Source organism: Populus nigra, chromosome 3, assembly GCF_951802175.1.
Source record: "Populus nigra chromosome 3, ddPopNigr1.1, whole genome shotgun sequence".
Taxonomy (NCBI): domain Eukaryota; kingdom Viridiplantae; phylum Streptophyta; class Magnoliopsida; order Malpighiales; family Salicaceae; genus Populus; species Populus nigra.
This window is the reverse complement of record NC_084854.1, coordinates 27001680-27013839: the sequence shown is the minus strand read 5'-3', so window position 1 is coordinate 27013839 and position 12160 is coordinate 27001680. Positions and strand designations below refer to the sequence as shown.

The 12160-nt window shown below is 36.3% G+C and overlaps 1 pseudogene; it reads right to left on the bottom strand.

Moving 5' to 3' along the window:
• Positions 1 to 2510: 2510 nt before the first annotated feature.
• On the bottom strand, positions 2511 to 6468 carry LOC133689526 (oligopeptide transporter 1-like; annotated as a pseudogene).
• Positions 6469 to 12160: the final 5692 nt, after the last annotated feature.

Genomic DNA, 12160 nt, shown 5'->3' with positions numbered 1-12160 from the left:
CTGAATTAATCTGCATTGCAAGGACATAGAATCGCAGGCAAACTTATAATTAACATGCATTAGCTGTGAAAAGAAAGTGAGCAGACTGAATTATTTACCTGTCTCATCAAGCATCCTGACCTTGGTCGGAAGACAAATCCCATTACCATTGCTCTCTACATGCTCCATGCTTCAATGCTTGCACTACTTAAACTGGACTCTGATGAAAGTTCTAACAGCAGAAGTTTCTATAAACACGATTCCTTGGCTTCATATTTGTACTCATTCTTTGGCTTCATGATATCTCTTTGTTTCTGTTCTGAGACGCAAGGACAATCCAAGCAGAGAACGTTAAATCTGATTCTTGGAACCTCATATAGTTGGCAGCTAGAAGCAGTCAAGATTCCATTTCCTATTTACAAGGCATGGACAATTATTATCATGGGGCATAGCCACAACGTCAAGTGAAACTCTTTAACATAATTCCAAACAAGCTTTGTATCCCCAAAAATTTACTAACAAGTGAAAATTCTCTTGGTATGCCAAGGAGCGCGCAGAAGCAAACAAGGCCTGTATGCTCTGCCACTTCTTATCCTATCATACCCTACCCCATCTTCTCCTCAACTAATTTAGCTTTTGTGTAGACTGTAATGCAGTAATGCCATAGTGAAAAGCCCCATAAAAGAGTAGTACGTACTACTTGCTCGCCATGCAATTAACCTGCTAATTTCATTTGGCAGGTGACCCACAGTTGCTTAGGCCAGGACATTATTTTCAACACTGGCATTGTCTTATCTTTTTGACATGGCACACATTGTTTGGTAAGAAGAAACCAGTTGCAGTTGAATTAATGTCAATTTTTGATGTCGAGAAATGGAATCTAAGTATATTGAAGAAGCCGGCATGCAAAAACACACCTCAAGCAGTAGCAGTCAACGTAATAATCCACCATCACAGAGCATATAATGGACGGCAAAACTGCAAATGTACAATCCATATAGAAACAATAATGATATTGTCCTAAGAATTTATATACATGAAAGGCGGTAAGACAAATTGAGAGACAGCAGAAATGAAGCTCCAACAAGTTTTTATCACCATGGTTGAGAAAGGTAAATGGCTGGCCTATTAATGCCACCCATAAGTTGCTCCTACCCCTCGTTTCGAGTTGTGTCTGAGTCGAAGATACGAGAAAAGGTGATAAAGAAATCAATATAGGTAGCTTTCAAGTCCCATCGATCCCCTGTTCGTTTGCATGCATTAAGCCTAATTACCCATCACAATTTTGTAAATGTATTTTGAATATATATGTTCCATGACGGAATACGAAATCCCTTTAAAATTTGAAACATACATTTAATAAAACCAACCAACGTTTTTATGCATCAATATTATCAAAATGTTTTTTTTCTTTTATCAAATACCAAGTCAGGAATATTAAAGATTAAGACACTTGATCTTGTTCTGCAGGTAGCCATCACAGTTTTATTTATTTATTTACATGATGATATTTTTTTTATAAATAAAAATAATAATAATTTAAAATTTTTTAAAACAAAATAATTTTTTAGTATAAACCCTCCTTTTCTTATTAATATATGTCACCTCTATGTTTTTTTTTTATTATTCTATGTTATTTATTTAAAAAAAAATCAAAAGCAATCACCATTTATATTTAAAATATGGATAAGAAAGACATTTGTAAGCTTCATGTTTTGGCCCAACCCAAAGTTCAATTCAAAACCCAATTCAAACTAACATAAGCATTTAAAGAAAAATTGCTAGAGTATTGTTTTCTCTTTTCTTCTTTTTATCGTGACCTTTTCTCTTAGAACACTAATAAAATTAATTTTGAACTTAAAGTTTTGGTTTCAAGAAGGGTTGAAAAACAAATAAGTATCTCCCTACTTTTATATATATATATATATATATATATATATATATATATATATATATATATAATTATTATTAATGTTTGATTGTGGAAGAATTTAAGAAGAATTTAAAGTTTTTATTTTAATTTAATTAATGATTGAATGATCTAAAAGTTTTAATTGATGTTTTAAGATGTTAGTTGGATTAAAACGAATTTATTGGATGTTTGGAACTTTAGGTCTTGAAGAATAGATTTATTGTTTTCGGGTTCTGTAAATGTAAAGAATTAACAGATCAGGATTTTAGCAATGTAAAAAAAAAAAAAAGACTAATTTTTTTGTTTTTTTTATATATAATTGGGCTGGCTTTTTTCTTCTTATTTAATTTTGCTTTCTTAACTTTTCAATCTTGTAAAAACAATAAAATCAAATAAATTTTTGAAAAATCAAGAAACAACCCAATGTATTTTTTAAGTATGTGATATTTCTATAGAAAGTGATGAACAAATTACAAAGACTAGTTCCAAGTAAACGTAATGTTAAATAATAGAAAAAAGATCAAAAATATATATAAAAAAAAATTTAAAGAAAAAAAAAGAAAAAGAAAAGAGCATTTGTACCTGTGAATCATGCTATTTGTGAAGACCTACAAGGAAATCAACAAATCTTCTAGGTTCTTTGTAATAAAGAATACATTTTTACATATTTGAGTTCATGACAGCAAATGTTTGTGAAAAAACTCGATATTATGGGGACCTAGCTACTAGTTCAGTCCACGAACCTTTATCTCACACACTTGATTTCTTTCTTTCTTTCTTTCTTTTCTTTGCTTAACTTGCTAGAAATTCCAAGTTGCCCTGAGGTGATTTGAAAAAAAGAAGTTAAAAAAAGAGTTGATTACTAGATAGCTATGTCAACTCGAGTTTGACCTTAACCTTAACCCCAGTAGAGATGCTGATAAAAGAACCTGTCATTGAAAAACAGGACACCCCTCAACCTGAATGCGAGGGGCGGTAGGACAAGTTGCCAAGGGACAATGATCAGAAACCTCCAAGCCCCACCAGGTTGGTCCATTAATGTTCTTCATCAATAATGTAAAAAAGAGCAGAACGGCTGAGAAAGCAACTCCAGCATCTAATCCTGCTGATAGGATGTAGTTGTGCCTAACCCACCATCCTCTATATCTATTGTAGACAACCAAGTTGAAGAAAATGCCTACAGAAAGCCGGCACATGTAGTTCACAGCCTTGACGGCTGGCATACCTCCTGTGCCGCTTAAGATAATAGGCACGTTAATGTACTTGATCCATGTCTTCTCCGGGAACTTGAGAGAGAGTATCCACACTGGCACCGGCGCAAGAAGGCCAACGAGAAAGAAATAGTTCATCTTAGAGTACAAACCAAGACGTCCGAACATTCGCATCGGTCCAACCACACCCCAAATGACAGAGGCATTGTAGAATACATCGACTCCGGGACATGTCCACTGGCTTCCTTCTGGCAGTTTTGATGGATCGCAGATGTTTTCCACCGAGGTAAGGAGCCATGCACCAACCCGTGCCGAAGTAGACTGAAGATGAAATTAAAGTCCCTACTATCTGTTATTGACATAACATCAATGGTATTAATTCTAAAGCGGGCTTCAAGTATATTACATAAGGCTATGATTGTCTGATTTGATTTCAAATTTATACCTGGACAACAAACATGGACTTGGGGGGAATTTTCATGTAATGTCCCAGCTTGAAGTCTGAGAGGAACGAGATTGCTTGTGACATGCTAGTGTAGCCATAGTTCTTGAAAGTAACATTTGCAAGGAGTCTCCCCGGATACATGTAACCGATTATTAGCTCGGTGATAACGTTGAGTTCTGGTTGCTGCACAACAATTTCGACATTAATATGATCGAGGAAAATTAACACGAGCAGGTTAGAAACTTAGTCTGCCAAGATCATACCTGGTTTGTAGTTGCTGGAAGAACACCAACTGGAAGGGTGAACATGAGAGCCAAGCCAACTGCCAGTAGGACACCCCAGTAAGGAAGTTGCAACTGTTTACCAAAGCCCTCACAAGTAAGCAAGGTTAGTGCAATTACTATGATCAAGAGGGAGTAAAACCACCATTGAGGGACATCTTCGTAATTCTTCTTCATTATTCTAGTGTGGACATCAGCGTACTTGTCTTGATATGCTGCTTTTGTTTGATGCCAAATTTCTCTGCAAACAGAAAGATTGGCTAATCAAACATAATAATAGGCTATCTGTTGATGGAATGCAGATTAGCATCATAAAAAACCTAAGAATCTGTTGATAAATACCTTCCATAGAAAAGTGCTACATGAGTTAATGCAGCAGCCAATATGGCAAAGTTAAGACCATAGGTGTAAACGAAGAAGATACTTAGGTTGACTTTGCTGTAGCCATCATATCCTGGTTGATTGAATTCAAAGGTTGTCTCATTTAGAACTCTTGAAACATCGTAGGGTTGTCCATAAGCATCGAAAACATGGGAAGAGAAAATTGGAAAACGTTTGGCACCATATGAGTTGGTCCAGTAATTAAGCTATGGGGATTACGATGTGGAGAATTATGATATAACCAAACAGTTTGTTGATAATAGCAAATCCTGGATTGGCCAAGGGAGATCCTAGGAAACCAGCCACCGTTGAGCAATCAATGGCGAAAGAGCCAACGCCCAGGCCATGAAGACCTGAGCCAACTTGTTGGGCAGTGACCGAATCCTTCCATATCCAACAGACAAAGGAAAGAGCAGTTATAGATTGGAAGAGATAGCCGGGGACTATATAGTATGCGAAGCTTGATACAAGGACCACGAGGAAGAACTGCAGCCTCGTTAGGCCTCCCTTACGCCTGATCTCAACTTCATGCAATGCCCTGGAGGATTCGAAAGAAAAAGGAATTAGAGAAGAGAAAAGAGGAGATACTAATCATAAACTGATAGAAAATGGGGTTGCAGGCTAGACACCTGAAGAGGGAAACTTGAACCAGAATGGAAGGCCACCACATGTAAGGGGAATCAACAAGGAACTTCCTGAAAAGTCCAGCCCATCCATATCCTAACAACTGAATGTTTCAACAAAATTGGAAATAAGCATGTTTTATTAAGCACATTGAAGAAAGAGCAAAGCATTAATCAATACTCCCTAAGTCATCACCTGCATTTTATTTTCACCTCAAGAAAAAAATTGCTATGGAGTTTAGGAGAGGTTCACCTGAGTCGTCTGCGTTAACAACATAGCTGGTACTGCATCTATACGACCATGATAAAATGCCTTCACGATGGTGATAATAGCCACCGCAGCCGCCGGACTTGATCCAGAATTTGCAAATATGGTGATCAGAACATGTTCTTTTAAGTTGAAAGGCCCTGGATTCATTGAAAATGACCATTTCGTTCCGGGAATACGAATACATTTGTTCGGTAAAACTGATTCCATAAGCCTTCCTATTGGCAGTAAAGCAATCTGAGCTGAAACTGATGTTACATAGAGTATATTTTGACGGTAACCAAAGAACTGATTCACAAATGCCAGAAGAGCACAACATGTGATCCCCAAAACCCATGTTCGAAATGTCAAGCAGGTAATGTTGGATCATCTGTAATCGGCACTGTGAGCTTGACTTGCTCGATTGGTGAATCGTTTACCTCTTCTGCAGAAAATCATGTTTTAACAAAGACATAAGGGGTCAGTAATCGTTGATCAGCGACGATGGTTATTATATAGTGAAATTATTATAGAGTTATGGATTAATTGCTAAATTTTGTTAAATAATTATTAACGATGCACAACAACAATAGCCATGACCATAATTTAACCCCCGGATAGTCCACATTTAGCAATGCGCAATGTCATGTATAAATTAAATTTATAATTTTTTTTTAAAAGAATTTGTTAGACTTAAAATTTTACGTAATAGCTTAAGTTTTGAAGTTTGTATGGTTGTTTGATAAAATATTATAGTTTTATTTATAAAATAATCAAGAGTTTGAATTTTACTATTTTTATAAATTTTATTTAATAATTTAATATTTTGAGTTGAGATGTTTTTTAACATAATTTTTTTTTTATTAAATTAACTCTTTGATGTTATATAATTAAGAATGAGAAGTTCTTATGGTACGATTATTCTGATATCTGAACTCAGCAATGATTTTTTTTTACAGCTAAGTACTGAAGTAACATGCATGCAAGTACATAGAATCGCAGGCAAAAACTTCTTACACGGACCATGTTCGGGTTCTGAATTCCTCACTAGACAAAAGAATATTAAATTTGAGGGTGCAAAGTGCAAACCATCCATGAGTAAATTCCTAAGCTTCTATCCTATCTGTTCATATTCCAAGAGTAATTTAGAAACTCTTCAGGACTAACTGCTGCAATTAATTCAGGCAGTGATATAGTGTCAGCTACTCTGCAATCCTTAGGAAGTGCAACTACAAGAGATCGATGAATCATTAAAATCGCAGACAAATAATTAACCTGCATTAGCTATGAAAAGAAAGTGAGTAGACTGAATTATTTACCTATCTCGTCAAGAATCTTGGCCTTGGTCGAAAGACGAGTCCCATTACCATTAGTCTCTTCATGCTCCATGCTCCTATGCAGCTATGCTTGCGCTACCTAAAACTATAATGTGGTGAGACTTCTAACAACAGAAGTTTTCAATATATACGGTTCCTTGGCTTCGTGATTTCTCTTCGTTTCTGACGAAAAATCCAAGCAGGGAACGTTAGATCTGATTCTTGGAACCTCCTAGTTGGAGGAAAGAATCAGCACTGAAGATTCCATTTCCCATTTACAGGGCATGGACAGTTATTATCATGGGGCATAGCCAGAGAAAGGATGAGCTCTTTGCATCGGTGAAACATAAGAAAAGAGGATGACGCACCAACATTTTTTTTTCTACCTTACATTTATTATTCATAAGATCTTTTCTTTGGTTTTAGCAAGTTACTATTAATCATAACGTCAAGTAACATTCTGTAACATAATTCCAAACAAACTTTGCATCCCAAAAAATCCACCAATAATTGAAAAATCTTCTGGTATACCAAGGAGGAGGAGCAAGCAAGTGCTGCATGTATACTCTGCCACCTCTGACCCTGCCCTACGTACCCTACCCTATCTTTTCCTCAACTACTTGCTCATCATGCAATTAATCTGCTAATGTCATTTGGTAGGTGACCCATCTTTGCTTAGGAAAGGCATTATTTTCACACTGGCATTAAGTATCCATCAGAAAGCTCACCTTGAAGTCACAGTGCACACACCTCTAGGGCATGTCTATCTATCTATCTATCTCTTTAGACAATTTTCGTACGCAAAAAGGATCACATGAGAGACATGTCTCTTGAAGACAAGCTTTTTTCTTCTTAAGAATTGCCATGAAAATAGGAAGCGTTGTAAATTAAGAAGCTAAGCTATTTCTTTCGTTCCTTGGATTAAGTTACTAGATATACTAAGCTGTCCCAATTAAGGTGATCAGACCATATATCATTAGTGCATGTGATATATCCCGTAGAATTATGAAGCCATACTCACATTTGATGAGCGTATGTATGAGGCAATGGTGTGTGAGAGTTTTTAAATTTTAAATTTTCTTTTTTATAATTAAAATTGATGATAATCAATGAACAACTCGTTTGAATATCTTGTTGTGCCCATAAAATAAGAAATGGAGAACTAATTATGATGGATAAAACCCTAGCTTGTAGAAGCTTCAATTCTTTACTTATAAAAAAAATAAAAACAAAAGAGACGTAAACATAAAATTTGATTATAAAAACCTAGACGGAAACATATAAATAAACATACTTGTAGGATAAGTTTACAGTGAATTTTTATTTTTTTTCAAAACATTAAATACATGGAGATATGTTATTTTCAATTATATAATTAAGCCCTAGTGTTAATGTGTATATCTTCATTTATATAAATATAGTGTCATGGGCTCAATAGGCTTCGCTCTTATATATATATCTTCATTTATTGATCATAGGGATCTGTGGTCTCCTCTTGCTGCTAGCTGGTAACCAGCCCTCTTTATCTCATCTCACCTCCCATGTGCCTTTCTTCTCCCCTCCCCTCCCCTCCCCTCCCTATAATTCTAGCATGCATGCATGCCCCTATATACACTCGCCGTTCTGCCTCTTCTTCGTATGGAAAACTGTCTAATTCTTATTTAATTTTTCCACATTCATGTACTGAACTTCACCGCTAATAATCCACATGCATGCATGCATGCACGCACCTATGCTGCTTTTATTAATTTTATACTGAAGTGATCGATCAGTTCTACTTACTTCCTAACAAGAAAAAGAATAATTATGGGTGCTTAATACTTATTTGTGTGCACTAATTAAAAATTAAGTCATTCTATTCGTAATATATATAGAGAAAAAACATGTCTTCAATGTCATTCCACGAATGAAAAACATTAATTAGATCATGTTTGTCTTTGCAATTAATGCTTATATCGCAACAAAAACATCAAGTTAGTTAATACGTTTATTACTACGCTCCACCACAAAAACAATCGAGCAGCAGACGGCCAGCATGTATACTTACTAAAATAGATAGAAAACAAATAGAAAAGACAAAAGGTAATTAACGTACGGGCAGAAAGTAGAGAGCCAACTTAATTGGGATATATATATATAGCTATACAAGCTTTAATTAGATTATAAATAGTGTGAGCACATCAAGCGGCGAGCATCTATGCTCCCTTGCAAATACAAATACAGAAACCATTAACGACAATTGTTTCAGCTTTGTCCTAATCTGTCAGTCAAAAACATGATCTGGATGCCCATTAATAAATATTGCTTTTTTACACCGCCAATTAAGATATTCTTGTCACAAGCGGTGGAGATCATCAAATTAATGTCATTTGGTGGACCCATTCTTCACACGAAAGACAGTTGTCAGGATCTGGATGCCCAGTACTCACCAGTATCAGCATCAAACCTCATATATATGATCATTTGTGTGTGTACATGATGGCCAGTAGTTGTGAGATAATTTAATTGAAACGAGGACCACAGCCACTGGCACTGCGCGCATTCATAAAACTGCCAGTTTTTTGGCTCAAAAACTATTTAACTATACATATATCATGCATAGAGAAGAGGAGGTGCATGTGCTAGCTGTGACCTCGATCGCTCCTCTATGCATATGCATGAATGGAGAATTGTGGATAACCTTTGTTTCTGTTCACTTGAATTAAAGGATTCTCTTATATTATAAATTATTTTATAGCACATGCTAGTGCTGTTATTAAACTAATTAAATCATAGGCACGCAAATCAACTCGGACAGTTTAATTGATTAAGTCGACCGGGCTTGACATGATCGACTCCCACTTAATTAAATATAGAACTTGACCCGAGTCATATTCTAAATTGACAGGTCACCAGATCGATCAAACATTCTAGGCTGAGTTGAATATGAAATTTTTAGCTCACAGTAACTGTTAAAACCACCCATGCATGATAATCTCTGGAATGGTAGGTAGCCTTGGTGAAGGCAAGAATGTTTATGACAAGTACAAAAATGTGAAATCATAAGTGTAAAGGGATCAACGTAACATCGATATAAAAATGCGGTGGCCAAGTCAATCAAAAGAAACAGCAACCCTTTGATTAACCACTAACTTCAACATCATAAGATGGCTAAGAGCCATGTGGCTGTGGGTCGGTACCATTTTTGGATGAGGGGTAGAACCAGCAAGGTTGTCCAAAGACACGAGAAAGCGAACAAAAGATTGGTAAAAGGGAAAGTTGCCAAAGTCGATTTCCTTGCTACCTTTAAAGCACGTACTTTGATCCCAATCAAGCATTCAAGTTCCCCACTCGAACATTATAATTAATAACCAGACATGGAATTAAGGGAAAAGAAACAAAATTCATGAGATTTTCTCTGTATGTGTTTGATGGAGACATGTTTTAAGCCGAGGTTCCTTGCAATAATCAAATATATATTTCTCGTTAGAAAAATGCCTTTTAGTTTCTTTGGTATTGTTAAGAAACGATCAATGAATATCCCAAAGTTACGTAATGGTCTAGAAAAAAAATATGTAGACCTGATCTCTTAACTATACTATTCCTATTGTAATTCATATTCCTAATATAGCGTAGCATAAATGTAGGGAAATACTTGTATATAAGCGGTAGAGTATCATTGAATAAAGAAGGCAAATATTTTCTCTTCTCTGTTTTACATGGTATCAGAGCTGGTAACCTAGCTCTCTGCCGTTTTTTTTCTTGCTCCAATTTTCCCTGCCAATTGTCCAGTATTATGGAGCATGAACAATCTTCTAAGGAAGGCAAGAACAATGCCTTCGATCCTTTTTTTCTCTACCATTCTGATCACCCAGGATTGATGCTAGTCTTTAAGCCTCTCAATGGCGACAATTATTCCACCTAGTGCAGGTCTATGACGATTTCTTTGAACACTAAAAATAAGTTGGGATTTATAGATGGAACAGTACATATACCATCTGCTAAGAGCCAACCAAACAATTATGCTTCACGAAAGAGATGCAATGATATGATTCTGTCATGGATTCTCAATTCAATCTCGCCAGAACTTGCAGACAATGTTATATATTCAACTACAGCACAGGAGGTTTGGGAGGACCTTCGTGATCGGTTTTCTCAGAGCAATGTCCCACGTATCTTTCAAATTGAGAGGGACATTGCTTGTACTTCTCAGGCGCAAATGTTCGTTGCAGCTTACTACACCAAGCTGAAGGGATTGTGTGATGAATTGTATTCCTATAGCAGCACTGTTTGCTCCTGTGGAGCAGACCATAAGAGAAGACAGTTGATGCAGTTCCTCATGAGACTTAATGACTCTTACAAGACCATTAGAGGACAGATCCTATTGCTGAATCCTCTCCCTGATGTTCGCCAAACATATTCCTCTATTATTCAAGAAGAGAAGCAACACAACTTAAATGATACACAGGAGACAACATAAATTGTAGCCATGACAATCCAACAAGATGCCCTCACAGCTCTAGCAGTTCGGTCAGGACAAAACACTTCTTCTCGCTCCAACTCTTTTAACTGTAAGCCATTGCATTGCTCATACTGTGATAATGATCATCACGTACGAGATACATGTTGGAAACTGCATGGTTACCCACCAGGTCATCAAAAACATAAAGCCAGCTGTTCCAACCGCCAAGGCAATCGTCCTCCTTACAACAAGTCTGCTTATCTTGCAGCCAACTATGTCAAGGAAGGTCCCACAAGGCAAGAGATGCAGTCGGTCATGAATGGCTTCTCTGATTTATAGTTTCAACATATATTGTCCATTATGAACAACAATGGGACAGAACAATCCTTTCAACCTCAGGCCAATGCAGTTGTTAATTCTCCAGGTTTGTTGCAAGCACCATACAACCTACCTCAATTGATTCTTGATAGTGGTGCAACGGATCACATTACTTATTCTTCAAATCTGCTTGTCAAATAGTTGTCAGAATTCTATTTTACCACCGGTTACTATGCCTAGTAGAGAACAGGCTCCAATTACTTCTACCAGGATTTTACCTTTAAATTCTATTATTTCTCTCAAGAATGTGCTTGGTGTGCTGTCCTTTAAAGTGAATTTGATGTCTATAAGTCGAGTTACAAGAGGTCTAAATTGTTTAGTAACATTCTTTTTCCCTATTGGTGTATTTTACAAGACTTGACGACGATTGATTTGGGTAAACAACGAGGCGGACTTTATTACTTGGTTGCTTTAGCATCACCAACACCGACACCAAAATTCCAATCCTCAGCTGCTATTGCTACCAAATCATTTTGTTCTCATGTCATCTCCTCCACCGAGTTGTGGCATCGCCGATTAGGGCATTTATCTTCCTCTCAATTAAATTTTATGCCCAACAATTTACTCAATTTCCCTTTCAAACTCCATGATGCATGTGATATTTGTGCTCTTTCAAAACAATGTCGACTTTCATTTTCCGCTAGTTCAATTTCATCTATTCGATCGTTTGAATTAATTTATTGTGATATTTAGGGCTCTTATAAAATTCCTTCCCTGTTCGATGCTAAATATTTTTTAACAATCGTGGATGATTATTCTAGATTTACATGGGTATTATTTATGCATCACAAATATGAAACACACAAGTTACTCATAAATTTTTTTTCCTTTGTCAAAACACAATTCAATGCATCCATTGCCAATATTCGCGTTGATAATGGAGGGGAATTTTTTTCCATGCGGAATTTTTTTCGTCAACATGGCACTACTTATCAACACTCTTGCG